The sequence below is a fragment of the Triticum dicoccoides genome, chromosome 1B, assembly GCF_002162155.2.
Source record: "Triticum dicoccoides isolate Atlit2015 ecotype Zavitan chromosome 1B, WEW_v2.0, whole genome shotgun sequence".
Taxonomy (NCBI): Eukaryota; Viridiplantae; Streptophyta; class Magnoliopsida; order Poales; family Poaceae; genus Triticum; species Triticum dicoccoides.
Window position 1 is genome coordinate 58,137,964 of NC_041381.1, and position 11,695 is coordinate 58,149,658.

General features: G+C 46.4%; 1 long non-coding RNA gene across 5 annotated transcripts; it reads left to right on the plus strand.

Annotated features, from left to right (window-relative positions):
• The first annotated feature begins 1,776 nt into the window (after positions 1-1,776).
• LOC119318868 lies at positions 1,777-6,213 on the plus strand. 5 transcript variants are annotated; one of them, XR_005154268.1, is made up of 7 exons: positions 1,777-2,502; positions 3,475-4,172; positions 4,374-4,864; positions 4,959-5,035; positions 5,499-5,721; positions 5,806-5,924; positions 6,024-6,213. It is a non-coding gene; the product is annotated as an uncharacterized LOC119318868 (long non-coding RNA). The 5 variants fall into 5 exon arrangements; XR_005154267.1 differs by having other exon boundaries at positions 4,374-4,664; positions 4,779-4,864; positions 5,499-5,924; XR_005154265.1 differs by having other exon boundaries at positions 3,475-3,549; positions 3,901-4,172; positions 5,499-5,924.
• The last annotated feature ends 5,482 nt before the right edge of the window (positions 6,214-11,695 follow it).

An 11,695-nucleotide genomic window follows, 5' to 3' on the forward strand; every position in this document is an offset into this window, starting at 1 on the left:
GTGGTTTTGCACCAGATTTAGGTGGTTTTGACTAGTCTCCTTGCTGCTCGCAGCCGCCCTTGCTGCTCTTTGGCGCCGGCCCTTGCTGCTCCTCGCCGCCGCACTTGTAGCTCTCTGGTGCCGCCCCTTGCTCCTCCCTACCACCACCCCATGCTCCTCATTCCTCCCCACGAGCAACAGCAATAGCAGCATGGGCGCCATGAGTACGACGAAGGCAAGTGCCGGCCACGAGCACGACACACGCGGGGCCCTGCCGGCAAGAGTCAGCAGCAGCTCCATGACGCGCGTCCCACGGGAGAGGAGCTCGTTGCCTCACTCCCCATCCCCGATGGTCCTTGACGGCGACTTCCCCCCGTGGTCCTGGGCGGACGCGTCCACGTAGATGAATGAGCGGCGCGGTCCGGACCATGGCGAGTGAGGACCGTGCCGGCCATGGTGAGCTCGGTGCAGAGGCGTGCGGCCTACCTGCGATGCCAACCCCGACAACAGGCAGTCTCACGTGACGCCGCGGGTCTCCTCCATGGGCGGCTAGTCAAGCCGCCTCGCCGTCGCTTCGGATTTCTGCTCCTCGCCGATCCGCATGTCGCGTCCCAGGAATCGCGCCGATCTGCCAAGTCATCACTGTCCAGTCAGCAAGGAGACTAGTCAAAACCACCTAAATCTGGTGCAAGACCACCATGGGGGAGAATTGATCCGGTTTTGGAGAGTTTAGGGGCTGATTGATCCAGTTTTAGACTTTGGGGAAAAATCGGTCCATCAGACATGATTTGAGGGGGAAAACGATACTTTCCTCTTTCAGAAAAAGAGAAGGGAAGGGAAGGAACTGGGCCGGCCCAAAATCGTGGCAGGGGGTGCGCACTGCAGGCGCCCGTTAGCAAAATGCCCTACAACGGGGACCTGCAGCGCCAAATAGGGTTTACCGCAGCCGTGACCCACCACTTCTGTACCTACCTATTACTAATAACGGGAGATAATATTCTTGGTAGACAACACGACGTGGATCATGTGGAAGTCCAACTCGCAGAAAACTTGGGACAGCGACGTACGAAAATCTGGTAATGAGAGACGAAGGTTCGGGAGGCTGGAACCAAGCAAAAAAGAACGGACGGCCGTGAGGGACACTCGTGCAACCACACAATCGGAAAAAGGGAACATCCAAAGAAGTGAACGGATTGGAGTTTTTTTTGAGCATCAATATAGACTAGGCGCCTCGTCGTCGACGGAAACGTCTCCTCCCACTAAGAGTGCATCGCCGGAAATCCTGAAATAAATCAGGGAATAATGCGAGCACCAGAATTTAAACCCTGATGGATTGGGAATACCACTGTCCGCCTAACCATCTCAACCATAGGTTGATTCACGTGATTTCTTGAAGTTGCTTTGTGCATATTTAGTGTTTAGTGCAATTTTTTTAATGCTTTAGGACACGTCATGTTTCACAGACGGAACAAGTTTTAGTAAGTTATATTTGAAAAAATGTTTCACTTAGTTTTGTTATAATATCTCTATAAGATATTTTATTGTTGCTATTAAGTCAATTCTGCATTTTCTTCCATATGTAGTTGCAATCTCTACTTCTAATGAACGACTCGATGAATAGTCTCCGCCGTTTATTTTCGCTGGGTTTTTTTCGTCATCCTCCCACCACCGGGTTTTTTTCGTCACCCTCCCACCTCCATTAACTCGCAATCCTCCCACCGACGGAAGACACCTCGCATGAAAATAACCGGACGACGGCTGAGGCCCCCTCGTACGAAAATAAACCGGAAGAAACGGATGAGCCTGGGAACGACGACCCCTCGCACGAAAGAAACCTCACGATCGAGGCTGCCCTCATCTATTCGCTACAACGATGGGAGCCATGCCGCCGCCGCCACCGCCACCGCCGCCAACGATAGATCCCTGAAACGCCGCGGATCTATTCGCTACATCGATGGAAACCAGGCGCTAGCCACGGATCCCTTTGCCGGCGCCGAGCAGTCATCGAGGAGCCAGCGTCGAGGTCCTCAAGGAGGTGCCGCCGCCATCGTTGCAGGCCTCCGGGTTGCCATCGGGACACCGCTGCCGAGATCCGCCTTCGCCTTCGTCCGGCAGAGGCGGCGGAAGGCAGCCGGGAGGGGAAGCGCACAACGACCCGGAAGACATCCGCCCTCACACGCTCATCGTCTTGCTCGATCTACCCGAGGGCTACCGATGGGCGCCTCGGCGGCAGCCACGGCGAGATCTGCGTCTGGGACGTGACAATCCCTCCACCCCGGTCGCCGGTGAGATTTCACTGCCTCGATCCTCCCGGTCCCAGTTTATCAAGTCATCCCTGACAAGAGGGAGCGAGAGATGCTACTGTCGGGCACGTGCACGCACGCGGGGCGGCCGACTGCGAGCAGGGCCGCGTCCTCTCTCCTTCGTCAACCATGGCCTCCGAACCACTCCATTGTACCTCTGCGCCCAAGTGTCCGCTCCTCGATCTTCAACAGATTTGTTATCGCCTCTCTTCCGTTGCAGGTCAATCCCAATTTGATTTCTTATCTGCTATATTGCATTTGTTCTCCCAAATGGGTCACCGTGCCTTCTGTGTCAAAATTTGAAGATGTAGTTCTGAAAACCAGTGAACAAGGAGAAATTTGGAGATGTAGATCTAAAAACCAGTGAACAAGAAGCACATGGGAGCCGCTCAATGCTCTACTATTGAAAGTTGAGTAGGTGATTATGAGATGAAGACGCTGGAAGAAGTTGGTGTGGTTGTTTGTCAGTAAAACTTATCTGTAGTCAAGTCATACCCAGCCCGTTGACCATCATCCGAATGCTTCTGATAATAATCAAGTGTTTTTATTGAATATGTTACAATCCATTCTGAAGCAAACTGAGTTACTAGCAGTTTAAGAAGATGTTATACACCTGACTGACGAAGATCTTTTCTATATCCACAAGGCATTTCATGATGATCCAAGTATATTGCTGATCAAATAGAAAATATGTAATTTTCTGTTTCGGTAATAAACGGGCAATTCAACGTATAGCTGGGGCAGCCTGATTTCCTCTCACGCATGCCCGCTAGCAGCAGCAGTTACGACCAGGAGGTTGCGGCCTGACTTGGCGGCTCTTCCTTTTTGTTTTGTGTTTGAATCAGATTTGGTGGTCTCGATTTTACAGGCATGTGTTGATCTTGGTCTTGTTCTGTATGCAGGTAGGGTACACTTGATGTTTCATGTTTGGTGAAAGAAAAGGAGCTTCCTATGTTGATTTCGGGCAAGACATACATTCTGCCATGCATTAGTAGATCAATTGCTTCTTTGTGTAGGGGAACGATTAGTGATTGAATCTCTCTGTCTCGTTTCTTGATTATCCAATTAATTTACCCTCATCTATGCATAAATTGGTCCAATTGAGTTATGCCATTTTTTTAATAATCTATATTGGTTCTATATATGACTAGAACAATATGATACGATGCACATCGGTCCGCTTTATTGGCAGCTATCCTTCAAGATTAAGGGGAGGCACTCTTGTGGACCTGCCCAATGTTCGAGGAGATACGGCTGACTAAACAAGGTTATTTTAAAGTTCTGTGTGGTTCATGTTAGCTATCTATCAGTAATAGTACAACCTTGATTTTTATGTCGTTCAGGTTTACCTAACCATCAGTAACATTACTTTCTATTGGAGACTTCTTACAGGAGGTGCTTATAAAATGATAGTTGAACATGTATAGATTTTGGATCACGATCATCTATTTTCCAGGCATCAGTTAACTCAAGGCATCGATCAAAATCTAGCGTTCTTTGTTGTGTGCATCATGGAGAAGACAAGGAACAGCGATTGTGTGATATATACGATAGCGCAATATAAATTTCTCTTGCATATTTATAATCTGCCATTTGAATGATGTTTTCTGTGTTGTAGTCAAATCAAGACAATTTGCAACTTTGGTGTTGTGACATTGGAGGCCGTGCTCAACAGCAATGGGGGACTGTTCGTTGATGCCTGACCCATGATGCCGGCGAAGGAATGAGAGTCGACGAGGAGTGGACACCATGGGTTCGTGAATTGGCGAAGCCTCCGTTGTCCGTTTGGTAATGTCCGACGCATCAGAGGCATAGTATGACTTGTCTCGTTTATGATGTCGTCTACAAACATCCAACGGAGGGGAACCCGTCCCAGTTTCCATCTTGATGGTAAGTTCTCTAATCTTCTATCTCATGGGATGTGATGTGGTTGCCATCATTTTGGCTTTTGACAAAGGGTTGAAATTAGCTTATGTGCTTCCGACAATTAAAATTCCAGTGATATTTCCAGCAATATATAATTTCTAAATCATTTCCAGCAATATGTGAGTTGTTTGCTTGCTCAACCTTACGCTGGGATCATGTCTACAGACTACAAATAGAGGGAAGTTGGCATGTGCCTTACTAGAGACAGATGAACCAATAAAATGATTGGAAAGGTTCTTCCCAAGCAAAAGTTAAGCTGAATCTTGTACAGTTTACTTCATAATATATTTTGGTCAGTATGTTGTTTATTTTCTGAAATTGATACTCCATTGTAGATTACCTATGATGAAAATTACATTCTCTGCGGGCGCTGATTCTGATATATTACTATGGGCAAAGGAAGTTCAAAATTTATCTCAATCAAACATGTGCAAAGGAAAATCCAAAATATGTTATGTCAGTAAAAGATTCTTAAATTAGTGCGTTGCCACGGGCTAACAAATCCAAAATATGTTATGTCAGTAAAAGATTCTCATTTGAATGATGTTTTCTGTGTCCTCGGATCACCAGGACGCCGTCGTCGCCTCGGATCCCCACACGCCGCCAGCATGGCCGTGACAACTGATGAGCACGCTCCACCCCCATTCCTGCCACAGGTCTTCACAGTCGAGGCTGCCTCCTCATTCCTTTCTCTAATCTTTCATTCAACTACTCGAAGTAAACAAACCATTTCTTCTCTTCTGTATGTAGATGAAGAAAAGTAGGCTCAATCAGGCCATGAACAGAGTTGAAGAAGGCTCGGGCAGATGGTGATACTCTCAAACCAGGTACGAGCATGATCCCTTTTCACCCCTACAGCTCTTGCATGCCTTCAAAGCATCTGATCTTGGTCGTTGCAACCCTCCTTGTCCTTGATGCGGACAAAATTGATAGGGTTGTCCTGATTCCTTATGTCTTATTTTTCATGTTCTACTTTGCCTTCATGTGTGCTTCAAGCAGATGGACTTTGAGATCCCGCTCAAAAATTGGGCTAAAATGTGGTTATATTATTAAAACTTCAATCAATTGTAAGACTGAGAAATATGTAGTTGGTCAAGCAGCCTCAGCTTATAGTTGAGAGCGCCCAGGGCTGATTGACAACTATGTAGGTCAGTTTAACCTCGGTTATGGATGCTCGCACATAAACTTTGCCCTGGGAAGACACCATAGCATGTACAAGGATTAGGCTTGTTATTTTTTCTACTGAAGACAGTATTCATGGTAGCATGCATTTTCATTTTTTTTTTGTAGGAGACCCCAACCCGGTAACCAAGACATGGAAAAGTGGAGTGCGGCCGTAAAAAATGCTCATCAAATTGCTGGCTCCATGTTGCCTATCCACTGTCATCATACTTGTCTGCATCAGAGCGTCTCCGTTGATGTTGAATATGAAACAGTTGCCACTGTCCCACCAGCAGCACCGAAGACGAGCCCAGCAGCAACATGATGGAGACCAGCAGTACTTCTTGATCAGGTATCTGAATCATTGGTCGTCAGTGTTTCCGCGGAAAGCATGTAGAGGGAGATGGTTCTGCCGATAACCGGCACACTGAGGTAGGTGTAGGTCTGGACGCTGGTGCTGTCGGAGGCGCGCCGGTCGAGCTCAGCCATCACTCAGTCGGGCAGTACTTTGAGCTGTCACAGAAATATCATGATCATCTTTTAGCGAATACAAAGGTGTTTATAACTTCATAAGCAAAGACATGTAGTGTTGCTTGTATATTGAGAGATACTACAGGAATTGACACACTCATGGCTTTTTTTCGCATGTAACAGGCTAGGCGGGGCGGTCGATTTGCAGCGGGGTGGAGTGAGGGATATCTCGTTTGGAAGAGCAGGTGGAGTACAAGGTCGTGCCGAGGTCCAATCACTAGTAGAAAAAGGGTCAAATGTGAGACACATTAGTCCCGGTTTGTAACAGAACCGGCACTAATATGTCCATTAGTGCCGGTTCCAACGGCTAGGCGGGAGGAGCTCTTTAGTACCGGTTCGTGGCAAACCTTTAGCACCGGTTCGTGCCACGAACCGGTACTAAAGAAAGTGGTGGCAGGATGTTGTCAGAGTGGGGCCCATCCAGCACCTTTAGTATCGGTTCGTGGCACGAACCGGTACTAAAGGTCGACGTACATAAACCCTTCGTCCACCCGAGCCACTCTGTTCTTCCCCTTTCCCCTCTCTCTCTCCTCTGTTCTTCCCTTCTTCCTCTCGAGTTCATCACAAAATTTGCCCCAAATTTGTCAAGATTTGCAGGCCCCCATCCATTCAAATGATCACCAAGGTTAGCAACTTTGTCCTTTCATCTCTCATTGCTAGATTTGCTCTTGCATTGGTTTATATAGTGATTAAATGTGGGTTTTAGTAATTTGGGAGGAATTATATGTGGTAGTATTTGATTTATATGCAATTTGAGGTCAAAATAACACTTAGTTTGCATATGTAGGTGTGGTTTACTTAGTGCCTTCTAAATATCCGTCGTAACCACCGTCGATCGCCCGCACCGTCTCGTCGCCGGCACCACCTTGTGGTGAGTCTCTTGTTCATGAAATTTTATATAAAAATTTGATGTTTGTGTGATTTGAATATATAGTTACTCGTATAATAATCATCTTACCCGTACGTTGTTTGTTATACATAGTGCCATGGTTTTGATATCCGTCCTCGTCGGCCCTCGTCCTTGTTATGATTCGGATGTGGTATATTCTCCTTTAAAACTATTTGTTGCATTTCGTATTTATGACAAATTATGCCCATAAAGTTGACATAGATATTTTTATCTAGGAGGTATGTGAACCGGAAATTCTAATCGACCCTATTGTCGAGAGGTTAAATTTAGTTGAAAGAGAAAACGAGTACTTGAATTTTTTTGAAAAGAATTGAGGGGAGAAGATGGAATTGGAGTTGCATGTTGCCGATGTCGTCGATGATCACAAGATCAAGATGGAGAAAATGCGCTTGAAGATTAGAAAGATTATAAAATATGCCATCGATAGTGAGGCTTGGTATCATTATGCTGTTGGATCAATTATTACCTTAGTTGCGATTTTGATCGCATTTGTTACTGCATTTAAATGCTTTAGCTAGAGAGTTATTTGTTTGTTGCATTTAAGTGTTGTATGAACTTTATGTATGAAATTGTATTAATTTGGTCTTTTCGGTGTTGTGTAATGAAGATGAGCCGGCAATGGATGTACGATGACCGATGCTCTCCCCAGTTCGTTGAGGGCGTGCATACTTTTCTGCTTAAGGCTGAGGCAAACAAGCGGGCGGATGGTTTTATGTCTTGTCCATGTGCTGGCTGTAAGAATGGTCGCAATTACTCTACGTCAAGAACCATTCGCGTCCACCTGTTTGAGTCCGGTTTCATGCCCCACTATAATGTTGGGACCAAGCACGGAGAAAAAGGGGTTATGATGGAAGACAATGAAGAAGAAGAGGACGACGACAGCTATCCTGGCCATGGGTTTCCTGAATACGATGATACAACAATGGGGGAAGAAGCTGAGCCTGTAATGCGGGAAGAAGCTGAGCCGGCAATGCGGGAAGAAGCTGAAGAAGAGGCATCAGATGAGCCCGTTGATAATCTAGGTGGGGCCATTGCCGATGCAAAGAGAAACTGCGCAAGTGATTTGGAGAAGAAGAAGTTGCAACGCATGTTAGAGGATCACAAAAAAATGTTGTACCCGAATTGCGTAGGTGACAAGAAAAAGCTGGGCACCATACTGGAATTGCTGCAATGGAAGACAGAGAATGGTGTATCTGACAAGGGATTTGGAAAGTTGCTGGTAATGATAAAAGATATGCTTCCAAAGGACAACGAATTGCCCGAGAGTACGTACGAAGCAAAGATGGTTGTCTGCCCTCTAGGGTTAGAGGTGCAGAAGATACATGCATGCCCTAATGATTGCATCCTCTACCGCGGTGAGTACGAGGATTTGAGCTTGCCTGGTATGTGGTGCATTGCGCTATAAGATCAGCCGCGATGACCCTGGTGATGTCGAGGGCGAGCGCCCCAGTAAGAAGATTCCTGCCAAGGTGATGTGGTATTCTCCTATAATACCACGGTTGAAACATTTGTTCCAAAACAAAGAGCATGCCAAGGCGATGCGATGGCACAGAGAAGACCGTAAGAAAGACGGAAAGTTGAGAGTACCCGCTGATGGGTCGCAGTGGAGAAAAATTAAAAGAAAGTACGGGAAGGAGTTTGCAGATGACGCAAGGAGCGTATGGTTTGGTCTAAGCGCAGATGGCATTAATCCTTTTGGGGAGCAGAGCAGCAACCATAGCACCTGGCCTGTGACTCTATGTTTGTATAATGTTCCTCCTTGGTTGTGCATGAAGCGGAAGTTCATTATGATGCCAGTGCTCATCCAAGGCCCTAAGCAACCCGGCAACGACATTGATGTGTACCTAAGTCCATTAGTTGAAGAACTCTTACAACTGTGGAATGGAACAGGTGTACGTGCGTGGGATGAGCACATGGGGGAAGAATTTGACCTAAAGGCGTTGCTGTTCGTGACCATCAATGATTGGCCTGCTCTCAGTAACCTTTCAGGACAGACAAACAAGGGATACCGCGGATGCACGCACTGTTTGGATGATACCGACAGTATATATTTGAATAGTTGTAAGAAGAATCTGTACCTGGGACATCATTGATTTCTTACGAGCAGGCATCCTGTAAGAAAGAAAGACAAGCATTTCAAAGGTGAGGCGGATCATCGGACGAAGCCTCGCCACCGTACTGGTGCTGATGTATATGATATGGTCAAGGATTTAAAGGTGATATTTGGAAAGGGTCCTCGCGGACAACCTGTTCCGAAGGACGCTGACGGACGCGCACCCATGTGGAAGAAGAAATCTATATTTTGGGACCTACCATATTGGAAAGACCTAGAGGTCCGCTCCGCAATCGACGTGATGCACGTGACGAAGAATCTTTGCGTGACCCTGCTTGGCTTCTTGGGCGTGTATGGGAAGACAAAAGATACACCTGAGGCACGGGAGGACCAGCAACGTATGCACGGAGAAGACGTCATACATCAGGGTCATGCAAGCTACGCTCTTACCAAAGAAGAGAAGGAAATCTTCTTTGAATGCCTGCTCAGTATTAAGGTACCGTCTGGCTTCTCGTCGAAATATAAAGGGAATAATAAACATGGCAGAGAAAAAGTTCCAGAACCTAAAGTCTCATGACTGCCACGTGATTATGACGCAACTGCTTTCGGTTGCATTGAGGGGGCTTCTACCGGAAAACATTCGATTAGCCATTGTGAAGCTATGTGCATTTCTCAATGCAATCTCTCGGAAGGTAATCGATACAGAAATCATACCAAGGTTATAGAATGATTTGGTGCAATGTCTTGTCAGTTTCGAGTTGGTGTTCACACGATCTTTCTTCAACATCATGACGCACGTCCTAATTCACCTATGCGAAGAGATTAACATTTTGGGTCCTGTATTTCTACACAATATGTTCCCCTTTGAGAGGTTCATGGGAGTCTTAAAGAAATATGTTCATAACCGTGCTAGGCCAGAAGGAAGCATCTTCAAGGGCCATCAAAATTAGGAGGTCATTGAGTTTTGTATTGAATTTATTCCTGACCTTAAGTCGATTGGTGTTCCTGAATGGCGGCATAAGGGCAGACTGGATGGAAAAGGCACGCTAGGAGGGGAACAAATAATATGTATGGACGGACATTCTCTCACTGAAGCACACTACACAGTTCTACAGAATTCTGCCTTGGTGGCTCTGTATATGGATGAACACAAGAATTTGCTACGCTCCAAACACCCGGAGCGGTCTGATGACTGGATTACACGTGAACAAACCAGGAGTTTCGCCAGCTGGTTGCAGACACGTACCATGCATGACACCTCTATTGAAGATGACATGTACTTGCTGTCCCAGTTACCATCTTCGAATATAATGACTTTCAAAGGGTACGAGATAAATGGTAATACATTTTACATGATCGCCCAAGATAAGAAGAGCACCAACCAAAACAGTGGTGTCCGCTTTGATGCAGAAACCAAGATGGGAAAAGAAACATATTATGGTTATATACAGGACATATGGGAACTTGACTATCGACGTGGTTTAAAGGTCCCTTTGTTTCGGTGCAAATGGGTCAATATGACACGAGGCGGGGTAACGGAAGACCCGCATTATGGAATGACAACAGTGGATCTCAACAATCTTGCGTATGCAGACGAACCATTCGTCCTAGCCAATGATGTGACACATGTTTTCTATGTGAAGGACATGTCTACCAAGCCAAGAAAAAGAAAAGATAAGGAAGCGAATGCATCGTACGATGAGCCAAAGCGGCACATAGTTCTTTTTGGGAAGAGAAACATCGTGGGAGTGGATGACAAGATAGACAAGTCAGAAGATTATGAAAAGTTTGATGAAATTGCTCCATTCACAGTGAATATTGACCCGAGAATCCCGTTAAATGATGAAGATTTTCCATGGTTACGGCGCAAAGGGACACACGCGAAGAAAAAGTTTCACACCCGAAGATCTGGGATGTGATCGGCTTCACTATCATCACTTTCTTCTGTGTTTCACACCCAGAGGGGAATCTCTGTAATAGTTAGGGTAGTTATGTGTTTTGGCATTTGAAACACGAATAAATTTTATGTGCAAACAAATTCTTTCATGCCTTTACTGATTTTTAAATTTAAGTTATTCACAAACTAGTGATTCACACTAATTTCAAATAATTCAAAATTTAAACTATTCAAATTTGAAAACTACGGGCACTAACAGAAAGTTTGTAATTTTTTGTACTAAAGCAAAAATATTCACAAAGAAACTCTAAGTACACAAAAAAACAACACAAAAATAAATAAAGCAAAAAAAAAAGCCCGCCTACTAGGCCAGAGCGGCCTACATACGACTAGAAACCCAACCTGTCGTTGGGCTAGGATGCAGGCCCGCAAAGGCCAAGTGGGCCCATAAGGCAGCAAAGAACACGTAGGCCCAGTAAGCCATCTTTGGAGAGGAGCTCGAGAGAGCGACCGCACGGGGGTTTATAAACCAGTGCGGTTGCCCCTCAGCTAGCGAGGTGGGACTAAACTTGCCGCACCGCACCTGCGTCAGCGCACCCCCTTTAGTACCGGGTCGTGGCACAAATCGGTACTAAAGGGGGGGCCTTTAGTACCAGTTTGTGCCACCACCCGATACTAAAGGGGGTCGCTTCCCGCCGCTTGGGCTGGCCAAAACTGGCCTTTAGTACCGGTTGGTGGCTCCAACCGGTACTAAAGATGCCTTCTATATATACAACACTTCGAAAAATTTTATTCTCCCTCTGTTTCTTCCTCTGTTTCCCCATTGAAGCACCGCCCGCCCCGATCGATCGATGCCGTCACCGACCCCATCGCCGCCGCCGCCCCCGTCCCCGTCGCCGCCCCCGTCGCCGTCGCCACCCCCGTCCCCGTCGCCG